General features: G+C 43.2%; 1 protein-coding gene across 3 annotated transcripts in view; it reads left to right on the plus strand.

Annotated features, from left to right (window-relative positions):
• The window catches only part of DNAAF1 (dynein axonemal assembly factor 1), a 288,119-nt gene that overhangs the window by 229,990 nt on the left and 45,834 nt on the right, over positions 1-12,295 (plus strand). The gene's annotated exons all lie outside the window — the stretch shown is intronic.

Raw genomic sequence — 12,295 nt, forward strand, 5'->3', positions numbered from 1 at the left:
CGCATAAACTGGGAGAAGTCCGAGATTCTCAACATTAATCTACCGCCCTCTATGGAAGCACAGTTGCGTAGCCATTTTAAATTTAAATGGGCTCGTCAAAAGATAAAATATTTAGGTATCTATATTAGTGTACACAGAACCTATTTCATATCAATTATGATACCTTGTGGGCTAAAGTGTTGTTAGACCTAGAAGAGTGGAATAGATACAGGATATCATGGCTCGGCAGGATAGCTGCCATTAAAATGACAGTTTTGCCAAAATTATTGTACTTGTTTCAGTCACTACCTATAGCAATCCCGAAGCCTGTGTTAGCTAAATGGCAGAAGCGGATAATGAAGTACATTTGGGAAGGTAAGAGGCCGAGGGTAACTAGATCCACTCTTTTTCTGTTCCGCCAACAAGGGGGGCTGGGTGTACCGAACCCTGAAAGATATTATATGGCAGCGAAATTTAAGATGTTGGTAGAGTGGCACAGGACTCACGATATTAAACCTTGGGTGCAATTCAGCCAACAGTTAATGGGAACTGTGCTACTCACTAGTATCCTTTGGCAACCTAAATCCACTTGGTGTTTCAGACCGGGAGATGTACTACCACCATCTATGTTATGCTCCTTGGACCTCTGGGAAGCTAAGCGGCATTTATTGGTGGGACTAAAAGAGTATCATCAGAGTACATATTTGTATGCCAACTGCAAGTTCCCCTCAGGATACACTAATCCAGCGTTTAAGACATGGAAATTGAAGGGTATACAAACCTGGGGTTCACTGTGGGGCGGGTAAAATATGATACCATTCTCGGAGCTACAGACTAAATTTAACCTCCATAATGCGGATACACTTCCATATTTGCAATTACGTCATTTTGCATATACTTCTGCACTCTGAGATTCTCTCAAACAAGATAAATCTGCCTTTGAGGTATTATGCCAGAAGGCTGATCAGGCTACCAAATTGTTGTCCCAAATCTATTCCCTATTGGGGAGCCAGACCTTCAGCAAGACTAAACAAATATTAGCCTGGGAAACCGACCTTCAATGTACCCTAACCCAGAAAGAAAGGGAAGAGATATTTGGGCGAATGGGAAAGGGCCTCATCGCAGCTTCTATGCTAGAAAATGCATTTAAATTGTTATACCGCTGACATTATTGCCCGGCTAAACTGCACAAATTGAAGCCAGATATATCTGATAAATGTTGGAGGGGATGCTCACAAAGGGGAGACTACTTTCACATGTGGTGGTCTTGCGTATTGATTGGTGACTTTTGGCGTGAGGTTGGGCTCTGGCTAAGCCAGCTGTTCCAGATTTCGATATCCCTTAAACCCAGACAAGCTTTATTAGGCCAATCTATGCCGCAGTTAGGGGATTACGATAATAGGTTGCTTTCTTTTATCCTCACAGCTGCTCGGCTTCACATAGCGCAGCGGTGGAAGGAGAGTCAATTACCCAATGTAGGAGGAATTCAATCCAAGCTCAAGAAAATCTATACTTTAGCGGAAATTACTGCTCATCTCCACAAATCATATGGGAAGTTTGCGAGAATCTGGAGCACTTACAGAGTATGGCGGGGGATCTCCTAGAATACCATAGCATAGGGAACCATGTTCCTTATATTTGTGGACAGCTACTGGAGCGAAATGTTTCAATGTAGGAGTCATTGGGGTAGGATATAGGGGAGGGGGGGGGGGGGGAAGGGAAAAATTAAATAACGGCAACACATTTCAATAACGGCCACACAATTTCATGTTTACTGTTTAATGGCAGCAGTCCCCTTGGCTGTTCGCCCAAGCTTACCCCTGAAAAGCCTCAGGGTCACCCACACAGTCTTACCCCATGGATGCGTCCATTTCCGCAACGCAAAGGAACTGTTGTCCGAATAATTGCACTATTTTATAACTTGCGTAATTCATATACACTATGTAAATTTGTACATAATTCTTATACTGTAAGCACCCTCTCCTGCTTTTGCCCATCTCTCCAGTTAGAATTTGTTTAAACTATCTTTCTCTAACAGCCTAGTTCCACATTCCCTGTTATAATGTAACTTTTGTTCTTGTTTGCTCTGTTAATTGGTTCTCCCTAGTTTATTGTAAACCGGTACGATAGGACCTGGTCTTGAGCATCGGTATATTAAAAGAATTTAAATAAATAAATAAATAAATAAATAAATAATGTTTAATACATATGGTTTAATACAATATACGTATCATAGGATGCAGAAGTTGATTGGCTTGTTCTTTTGATTGTTGCACTTGTATTCATACTCACTTTTATACTTGCTAATCTATGTGATGTGTACTATGTATCATTGTTGCTTTAATAAAATATTTAAATATAAAAAAAAAGAAAACAGTCAACATAAGCCCCAAAAAATTGAGATTGCCACCATAGAACAAAACGAACAAACGAAAATGCACCACCTGTTAGAGAGACAGGTATTGTTATCTTTCAGTCACTGCTCAGCTTCCTTCACAGTATTTATAACTATGGTCTTGCCCTGGGCAAAAATCTTCAGCTTCACTGGGTACAGCCAGGCATATTGCAGATTCAGCTTTTCCAGGTCTTTTTTGATCCCAGCTAAAGCCTGCCACTTTCGCTGTAAATCCATGGAGAAATCTAGGAAAAATATAATTCTGCTGCCTTGAAATGACAAGTCTTTCAGCTCCCAAGCTGCAGTGAGAATTTTATTTTTTATCAGTATAATTATGAAGCTTTAAAATAACCGCCCATGGGTGATTTCCATTTGCCGGTGCAGGTGCCAAAGCATGATGAGCCCTGTCAAGTTTAATGGCTGCTCCATCAACCTCGAGGCACAGGAAAGTCAGCATCCATATCGAGAAAAATGCTATCGTGTCGGCTCCCTCCACATGTTCTGGAACAGCCAAGATGCGAATATTACATCGGCGTGACCAGTTTTCTAGGTCATCTAGCTTCTCGAGAAGTGCCTTGTAATTGCGATCCACCTTGTCCACTTTGGTGCTCAGCAAAGACATTGCCATTTCCATTTCCGCCATCTTGGTGAGTCACACCACAATTTTCTTGGTCCAACTTCACCAAGTCAGCCACCTTCTCAACGATGATACCCAAGTAGGAATCTAATTTATGAGAAAGTTTCTCAGAAAATTGCTCCATTAGGTCCCAGATAAAAGCCGCTTGCTCCAGCAGTACTGCCGCTAAGTTTTCAGAGTCACTGTCTGAGGCCGAATCCTCCACCTCAGACGGCCGCTGGCTTTGCAATTTCAGGGCAGCTTTAGAATGTAAAGAGCCTTTTTCGGCCCACAACTCAGGGATCGATCTTTTACTTGCCTCCTTAGCAGACGACATACCAGCAGAAGGGTAAAAGAGGCGGCAGCCTGATTAATTAGGACAGCAAAAGCGGGAGCTAAGCCAATACACACCTCTTTTCTTCAGCGCATAACCAGAAGTCAGCCTGGTCTTTATTGATGATGTCAGGCTGGGGAGGCAGCTCATGGCAGCAGCATATTTTCTGATGCACCACCAACTTCAACAGTCACCCTACACCCCTGCCTGGCAGGATCCCAAGGGGTAGATAAACTCAAAGCTGTTTACCCCAAGAATAAGCAGTAGATTTCTGCAACTCTCCCTTAATTGTTAATGGACTTTTCCTCCAGGAACTTGTCCAAACCTTTTTTTAATGCAGCTATACTAGTAGCTTTCACCACATCCTCTAGCAACTAATTCCAGAGCTTAATTATGCATTGAGTAAAAAAATATTTTCTCTTATTAGTTTTAAATCTATTACCCAGTAACTTCATTATGTGTCCCCTAGCCTTTGTATTTTTCAAAAGAGTAAACAACTCATTAATGTTTACTCATTCCATTCCACTCATTATTTTATAGACCTCTATCATAGGTCTATGATAGAGCCCTCTGTTCTCCAAGCTGAAGAATCCTAACCTCTTTAGTCTTTCTTGATAGGGGATTGCACAGTGCATTTTGTTTCCAGCATGACTTTTATCCTATGCCATCCTTAACATATAGCGACACCTTTATACCAATTTGACCTTTCATGAAAGCTGGGATATCTCCTTGTTCTCAAAAGGCCTTAAAAATCCGCTCCTTTTCTCCTACTTACAAAGTAGAAATATCTGGCTGGTGCAGCAGATTCCTGGACAAGTCTTCTACACCCAATTACTGGGTTATTAATTTTCCTGGACCATTGACTATGAGCTAGATCTCTCCTGGAACTACTCCATCAGGCAAAGAGATCAACCATTCTCTCAAAGAGAAGAAAAGCAAATTACTCTTCCTCCTCCAGGATCCCAGGGAGCCACACCTTTGCTACCTTTCCCTTGCTTCTCTGGATGATGTTTCATCCTTGTAATTCATGCAATCACCTTTATAATCTTTGGATACAGACCCACTCTGTAGGGGATGGACCCTAACTAACACTCACAAAATGAATACAAACCCATGTAATGTCCTTCTGGAAGATTCCATATTATAAACATATACATAACAACTTTCAAAAGCCCATTTGCCCGCATTAAATGCACTTAATGCAGGTAAAACCTATTGACAATTCAGTAGCATATATTGTAGCCCATTTACACATATAAAGTGCATTTACATATGTAAACCAGTTTTAAACATGTAAATGCTTTTGAAAATCACGCCCATAATGAGACCTAGTCAGCCTTACATATGATATCTTATATGCACTTTATTATAGATCAACTATCCAGATTTTTTGGCTGTAAAGATAAGCAAGAATATTTTGTTGGTCTTTTTATCAGCAGGAGATGAATGTGGTAAATACTTCATACAACCTGCATATGGCACGTTAAATACTGTAATTAGAGATTCAGTCCTATCCATAAGGGGACTCATAGAATGGCCTGACTTCAAGACTCTGGTCTAAGGGAGGATGTACAAGACAGTTTTTCATATGTTCACTGCATAGGAGACAATCAGTTAGCATAGGAGTTGCAAGTAGCCTCCCCTCAAAAAAGAAGTCTTGCCTTTTTAACATCCCAAACTTGGCTGGCACATCTAACATGCTGTGGCTGCTGCTGCTGCTCCTGCTTCCAGCTTGAGCCCTCTTCCCTCCTCCCCCTTCTTCTTGTGGCCCTTGTAGTTGAAAAATGCAATGTTTGAACCTCAAGGGTCTGTATTTATGGAGCAGTTCAGACATCTAATGTTTCAACTACAGGGGCCACACAAGGGAGGAGGGGAAAGAAGATCAAGCAGAAAGTAGCAGCTGTCACAGATGCAGCCAGGGCTAGAGTGGTGGGTAGGTAAGTTAGAAGTTCCCGGAGGGTGGGAGGGGAGAAGAGAGAGATTTCGGAGAAAGCAGGGCTGAGAAATTGGTTAGGGAAAAGGGAAAGAAAGGAAGAATGGAGTTGGGAGAGAAGACACTCAAGGATTGGGGATCAAGATTGGGATTTACGGTAAGTAGAAATTTGGGACTCTGAATTTGGGTTTGAGAGAGTGGAAGTAAGAACAGGGACTTGGTGACTCAGAATAGGAATTTGGGGTAACAGTGGGGACTCGGTAATTGGTTTGGTATGAGTGTTGGAGTGTTAGATGGGGTAATAAAAGAGGGATGAAGCAGGGGCGTGGGGTGACTGCTAATGTTAGTGGTGCACTAGAAAACTTGTTACAGCAATGTTGAAAGCCTCTGGGATCACATTTTGAGTATACTGTGTTTCCAGCAGAAGAAAGGGGGTTCTGATGGTACCGAGTGAGTGGGAGGGTTAGGGGTGGGGTGGGAGGAGGGAAAGAAGGGGGCATTATTTGCACAATTTGGCAAACCAAGGAGGGAGCAGGTGGAGGGGGCAGGCCGAGAGGACCCCCACCAGATTTACTTTTAAAAGTGCTTTCGGTAGGATTTGTTTTGGTGGTGCTCAGCTCAGGAAAGCCCATTTTTGACATTGGTTGGGGATGGAGGAATTGGGCCACTGGCCTGCATGGCACATTTTTTTCCTCTGTCACCACTTAACCAGCTATATTCAAAAGAATATAGCTGGTTAAGTGTAAGGTTATCAGGGAGCACATTCCCTGGTAACTTTAGGCCTGCTCCAGATGATGACTAGAGTTAGCCAAAAAAATTATTCAGCTAACACCTAATACTGGAGTTAGCTGGATAGGTTTCCCAACTAACTTGTGCCTTCCCTGGAATACCCTGAAATACCCATTACTTATTCAGATACATTTTAGCTGGATAATGTCTTATCTGGCTAAAAATTAGCCGAATAAGTAGCAGGGACACTGAAAACTCAGCATTGGAAATTATCTAGCTAAATGTCTTTGAATATTGGCCTCAAAACTGTATTACATATTTTCTTCAGGCTTTATTTAAAAAAAATTGAAATATACACAACAATCTGCACAAAGAATGAAGAAAATTTGTAATACAGTTTTATTTCAACAGTGAAATATGCACCCAACCATGAAACTGGATTGCAAATCCACCAATATGCTCCACCTAATCTCCCCTTTTCCCCTTTCCCCCTTCCCATGATGCTCAACACCCCCTGTCTATTGCTCCCCACCTCCTCTTTCTTCCTCTTCTTCTCCCACCACAGCCTCTTCCCCACTTCTCTCAGCAGGTTAGTCCTCAGGCTTATCTGAGTCAACAAAAAATTCTCCCTAGCTTGCTCAAACCTGAAGATTAACATGTTGGGGGAAGGGAGAGCGACATGGAGACTCCTACTCAGGAAGGCTTCCCCCCCCCCCCCACCCACCAAAGAAAACTGCATGTACAAATGCATATTCTTATGGTTGCTTTTAAGCAGCATTATCCACCATGGTTACAGTGTAACCTACCTTCAGGTTGAGATTGGAGAGAGGCGTTCAATACCTGGTAATCTGGAGACTGCAGCAGGTTTCCCAGTATGGCTGCTGCTTTAGCAATTACGGTGGTCAGCACTGGCAAACTCAGAGCTGCTAAGCACGAGGCAGAGACACACATCAAATCCTCTGTGCCTGCTATGGCACTTCTAACTGATTGGCTCCAGAATCATAGCAAAAAAAAAACAAACCCAAAAATGGCACTAATGCCAGTGTGCACAAACAGAAGAAATTCAGCTTTGCCTCTGACCTGCCTGCCTCAGCAATGTCTAACATCATCCATGAAAACCCAACATGTCACCCTTCATGATGCGCTAACATGTAATGTGGGGCCTTCACTGATGACGGCAAGAAGCAATGGTTGCAACTGATACCAGGCCAGTAGTGGAGGTGGGACCATGAGGCTGGAGGTGTAACAGCTGCTCTTGGGGGAGGGAGCTAAGAAAGGATTACCATGGTGGAACTTCATACCCTAGTGATGATGGCATTTCAGGATGATGATGCACGACATAACTGGTTTTTAAGTTGCTGATGTTTGTGCACCACTGTGTACTATAGAAGTTAGACCAAGGGCTATGCTAGTGAAGTGAAAGATCTGGAGGACTAGAAAGAGGATGAGAAGCAGTGGAAAGGGATGGAGATGCTGTGAAAGGGGAGAAAGGATAGGAATGAGCCGTGGATATGTTGAAATAAGGATAATAGGAGTCTGGGTAAAGAATAAGAAACAGAACAAAGGGTCTGGAGGCCCAGGAGGAAATGCGTGACAGAAGGAGCTGGAATTAGTGAGAGTTTGAGAGGCAGAGGAAGGTAGATGGGATGAATTCAAAGGGTGGAAATGGGGAACTAGGGAGTAAGTGAAAGACAAAGAGGAAATAGGCTGAGGAAGGTGTGAGCGAGAGACGGGGCTGGGGAGGGATTGTAAGTGGGAGATAGCAAGCTGGTAAGTAGAGTGAAAAATGAGAGATGGGGAAGAAGGAAGAGTGAAATTTATTTATGAATGGATGAAGAGTCAGAGAATAGAGAAATGGAGAAAAAAAGATTAAGGGGATTAATATCAGAGTCAGATATAGGGAAAGAAGAGAGGAAGACAGACTGAGACAGAAGAAATAGAAAATGGAAATGAGAACCTTGGAAAAGAACTTAGGAGAAGCCTAAAAAGAGAGACCAGGACCAACCCAATTAAAAAAAAAAAAAAGAAATGCCCAGATCAAAAAGAAAAAAAAGAAAATGAGGTACATATACAGAGTCATTTAGCCATATAATTCAGCATATTTGGGCACATATCCAGGTAAATGTTAGCTGTAGAACCCTGCACACAGAAATTTAAGAAAAAATTGAAAACTTGGCTTTTCAAACAGGCCTTTTCATAACTCCCCCCCATCCCGACCAAGTCAAGCCTCCAATCAACTGTATACTTTTATAAATGTCAAATATCCTGAACAAAATTTCTCTCATGTTCCATGTTTCACCTATGTTTTTACATTATTTATTTAGAAATGTATTTTAATTTTTTGTTTCTCACCTTATGCACCCTAAGCATCCCCAGGCCCATATATTCCCTTATTTTTCCAGACCTCCTCCAAGTTATCCCCACTGAAATTGTAACTTTTACTTATAATGTTGAGATGTAATTTCCTTTTCTTTTACTTTCACAACGTTTATCTATATGTTCCTTGTAAACCGATGTGATGTGCAAACAAACGTCGGTATAAAAAAGCTTTAAATAAATACAATATATATTATTCAGCTAAAATTTAGCCAGATGACTTAGGGGCATTTCAGGGAGGAGTTATACGTCTAACTCCAATATTCATCCATTTAACTTATCCCACTAAGTCTGGTTTTGCTGTAGAGCTATCCTAAAGTTAGGTGGATAAAGTTATCTAAATAACTAAGTTTGCCACCTATATTCAGTAATGTGGCTGCACTTAAAATTGCCTCCTCTGATACATCCTTTTTTTCGCAGAAAGCAGTTAAGAAATGACAGTAGTATACATATAAAAGGGATGATGAAGATTTAAAAAGCTGGAACACATCAAAATTTTCAAATTGCTCCTAATCTTTTTACCAAGCTGAACAATTGTTATTAAAGCTCTGTTGTTAAAGCTGGGAATTAGCAATCTGTTATTAGAGCTCTGTTGTTAAAGCTGAGAGATAGCAATCTGTTATTAACGGAGTTGCTGGAGATAGCAATCTGTTATATTTAGAATAGTTGTGGGTGGATCCTTGGACCAGTGGCAGGTGACCACGCCCTCGGGGGAGCTCCCAAAAGGGACCACTGGTCAGGCTTAGTGTAGCTAGCCTTCCATCAACCCCGGAGGGAGTCGCCAACGAGGTAAGGTGGGCGGAGCAGAAATGTCGGACAGCGACAGACACAACAGTACCCCCCTTCAAAGGACAATCTCCTCTCCGGGTACCAGGCTTGGGTTTTGAAGGATGCACGAGATGGAATCGACGAAGGATCTCTTTATCCAAGATATTGGTCTGAGGCTCCCAAAGTGTGCTTCGGGGCCGGAACCTTCCCATCTCAGAAGATATTCAAAAGTATTGCCTCTTTTACGAACATCCAGTATCTCTTAGATTTTGATCTCAAGTCATCTTCTGCAATGATGACAGGTGGATCTTGAGATTTGGAAGACAATTCGCTGAGTATGGATGGTTTCAAAAAAATGAAATGTGGAATGCGTTATGGATAGTAAGACCAGGTGGTAGCTTCAGACGGTAGGTGACTTCTCCAATACGTTGAACTGGGTATGGTCCCACGTAGCAAGGAGCAAATTGAGAGGAGAGCAGATAGTCTGAGGTGCTGGGTTGACAACCAGACCTTGTCTCCTGGCTTGAAGATTGGAGCTTGTGCAAGGTGCGCATCGTAGTACTTCTTAGCACGTTCACTCGCTTAATTAGCATGTCCTTGGTCTGAAGCCACAGTCTATGGATAACATCAGCAGTGGTTTAAGCTGCTGGGGACATCACTGAATGCTTCAGTGGAAGTGGCAGTGTTAGGGAATGTCCAAGAACCACTTCAAATGGTGACAGTCCAGTACATATTGCTGGATGAGAATTGATGGCATAGCCAGTGGATACGGACTGAGTAGTTATCAAGAGTATCCTCTTCGGGTCAATATGTGCATATTCCTCCATAAGGAAAGAGCATAACAGAGATACTCTAAGGTATTATGATCTGTGAATACGGTTATTTGATGTTGAGCGCCTTCGAGCCAAGGTGAATGTTGAAGGTGTATGAATATTAGCAGCAATGGGTAGGGCTGCTGGGGACGTCATTGCGTTCTTCCATAGAAGTGGCAGTATTGAGAAACCCACTTCAAGTTGTAGTGCAATAGTGGATCTTCTGAATTGGCGAGAGGACTCCTCAGATATTCCAATAGAATTTTGAGAATAAAGTTGCCTCCTACCCCTGAGTCCACCAGGGCAGGAGTCTGAACCGAACTCGGTCCGTAGGTCAAAGAGACTGGGAGAGAATGCGGAGGAGAAGACGCAGCACAGCCCAAGAACAGTCCTCCTGCAGGACTCAGGCCCGTCTGTTTCCCGGACGAATAGAGCATGTAGAGACATCATGGCCAGGCTGACCACAGTTCATGCAAAGGCTGCGCTTCTTCCAAAATCGTCTCTCTTTAGAAATCAAATGTCCATGACCAAGTTGCATCAGTTCATCTTTATCAGCAGTAGAATTTACTGGAACCTTTCGAGGTATAGGTATAGAGCTAGCCTGATTCAACTGAGATAACATCTTAGGCCAGAGTTCCTTCAACTTGTCCCGGAGCCGGTGATCAATCCGAGTGGCCAAGGCTACTAATTCGTCCAGCAAGTCAGGTGTTTTGCAAGCAGCCAGCTCGTCTTTTAAACGGGTATCCAGGCCTCTGCAAAAGAGAGTCTTGAGACATTTAGGGTTCCAGCAGAGTTCTGCCGCAAGAGTTTTAAATTCTATGGTAAATTCAGCCAATGATCTGTTGCCTTGCTTCAATTCCACCAAAGCAAAACCGGCTACAGAAGTTCGAGCAGGGTCATCGAAAACGGATTTAAATAAGTCGATAAATCTTTCTATGTCCTGCAAAATTGGGTCCTTGTGTTCCCACAAGGTAGATGCCCAAGACAAGGCCCTACCATCCAAGTAAGAAAAGATGTAGGTAGTCTTGGAGAAAGCAGTAGGAAATAAAGATGGTTGTAAGGTAAAGTGCATGCAGCACTGGTTTAAAAAACCCCGGGTCTTCTGTATTTCTCCGGAGAAGCGGAGCGGAGCCACCAGTAGTACAGCAGTCTTTAAAGTTACCTCCTGTAACTGACCTTCATGGTTAGAAGCAGTGCTTTGAACCTTCTGTGTGTGTAGCTGATGAAAAGCTGAAGTAAGTTTTTCCAAGGCGTCCTGTTGTTCCGCAGTGCGCTGGGCCAGGCCCGGTATAGCCTGTAAAGCATTGAGTTGTGCTGGATCCATGTAGTTAGCCAAAACCCTGGAGTCAAGCCGGATCCATGGAGTTAGCCGGAACCCTGGAGACAAGCCGGATCCATGGAGTTAGCAATCTGTTATTAAAGCTCTGTTGTTAAAGCTGGGAATTAGCAAGCTGTTATTAGAGCTTTGTTGTTAAAGCTGAGAGATAGCAATCTGTTATTAACTGAGTTGCTGGAGATAGCAATCTGTTATATTTAGAATAGTTGTGGGTGGATCCTTGGACCAGTGGCAGGTGACCACGCCCTCGGGGGAGCTCCCGAGAGGGACCACTGGTCAGGCTTAGTGTAGGAGACAGACATACACTAGTTCTTTTATTAGACAATATATTAAACCACCAGAGGTGGCAGTAGTGAGCTGAAAGCGCCCTGCTGGGCTATAGTCCCTCAGGTACTGGAACAGTGATCCCAAGGTGGCTGAGCTGTAGAGAAACTAAGAAAGTGAGTAGGCAAGACATGCAGAGTTCAGGAGCCAGTCCTTGATGTTAACACTCACACAATAATCTCTTGAGGCAGCCCAGGAGTTGGTATGCATTAGGCCCTCGAGGAGCGAGTACCTGGTTCCAGGGAAAGCTCTGAGAGATAGATAGAAACTCACTGATGTTATAAGCAACAAAGACTTCTTGGTAAGCAGTATATTAAATCACCCAAGGTGGTAGAAGTGAGATGGACTACAGCCCGGCTGGGCTGTAGTCCCTCAGGTATTAGAACAGCGATCCCAAGGTGGCTGAGCTGTAGAGAAACTAAGAAAGTGAGTACATAGCATATGCAGTATTCTGGGACAAGTCCATGATGATAACACTCACACCATAGTCTCTAGAGGCAGCCCAGGAGTTGGAATGCACTAGGCCCTCGAGGAGTGAGTACCTGGTCCCAGGGAAAGCTCTGAGAGGTAGATGGAAACTCACTAATGTTGTAAGCAGAGATGACGTCTTAGCAGAATTGGTATTCAGGAGCTGGTCCGGGACGTGGGCCTTGAAGAGCGAGTACCGGTTCCAGACTGTGACCTGAAAAGAAA

This window comes from Rhinatrema bivittatum, chromosome 7 (genome assembly GCF_901001135.1).
Source record: "Rhinatrema bivittatum chromosome 7, aRhiBiv1.1, whole genome shotgun sequence".
NCBI classification, from domain to species: Eukaryota; Metazoa; Chordata; class Amphibia; order Gymnophiona; family Rhinatrematidae; genus Rhinatrema; species Rhinatrema bivittatum.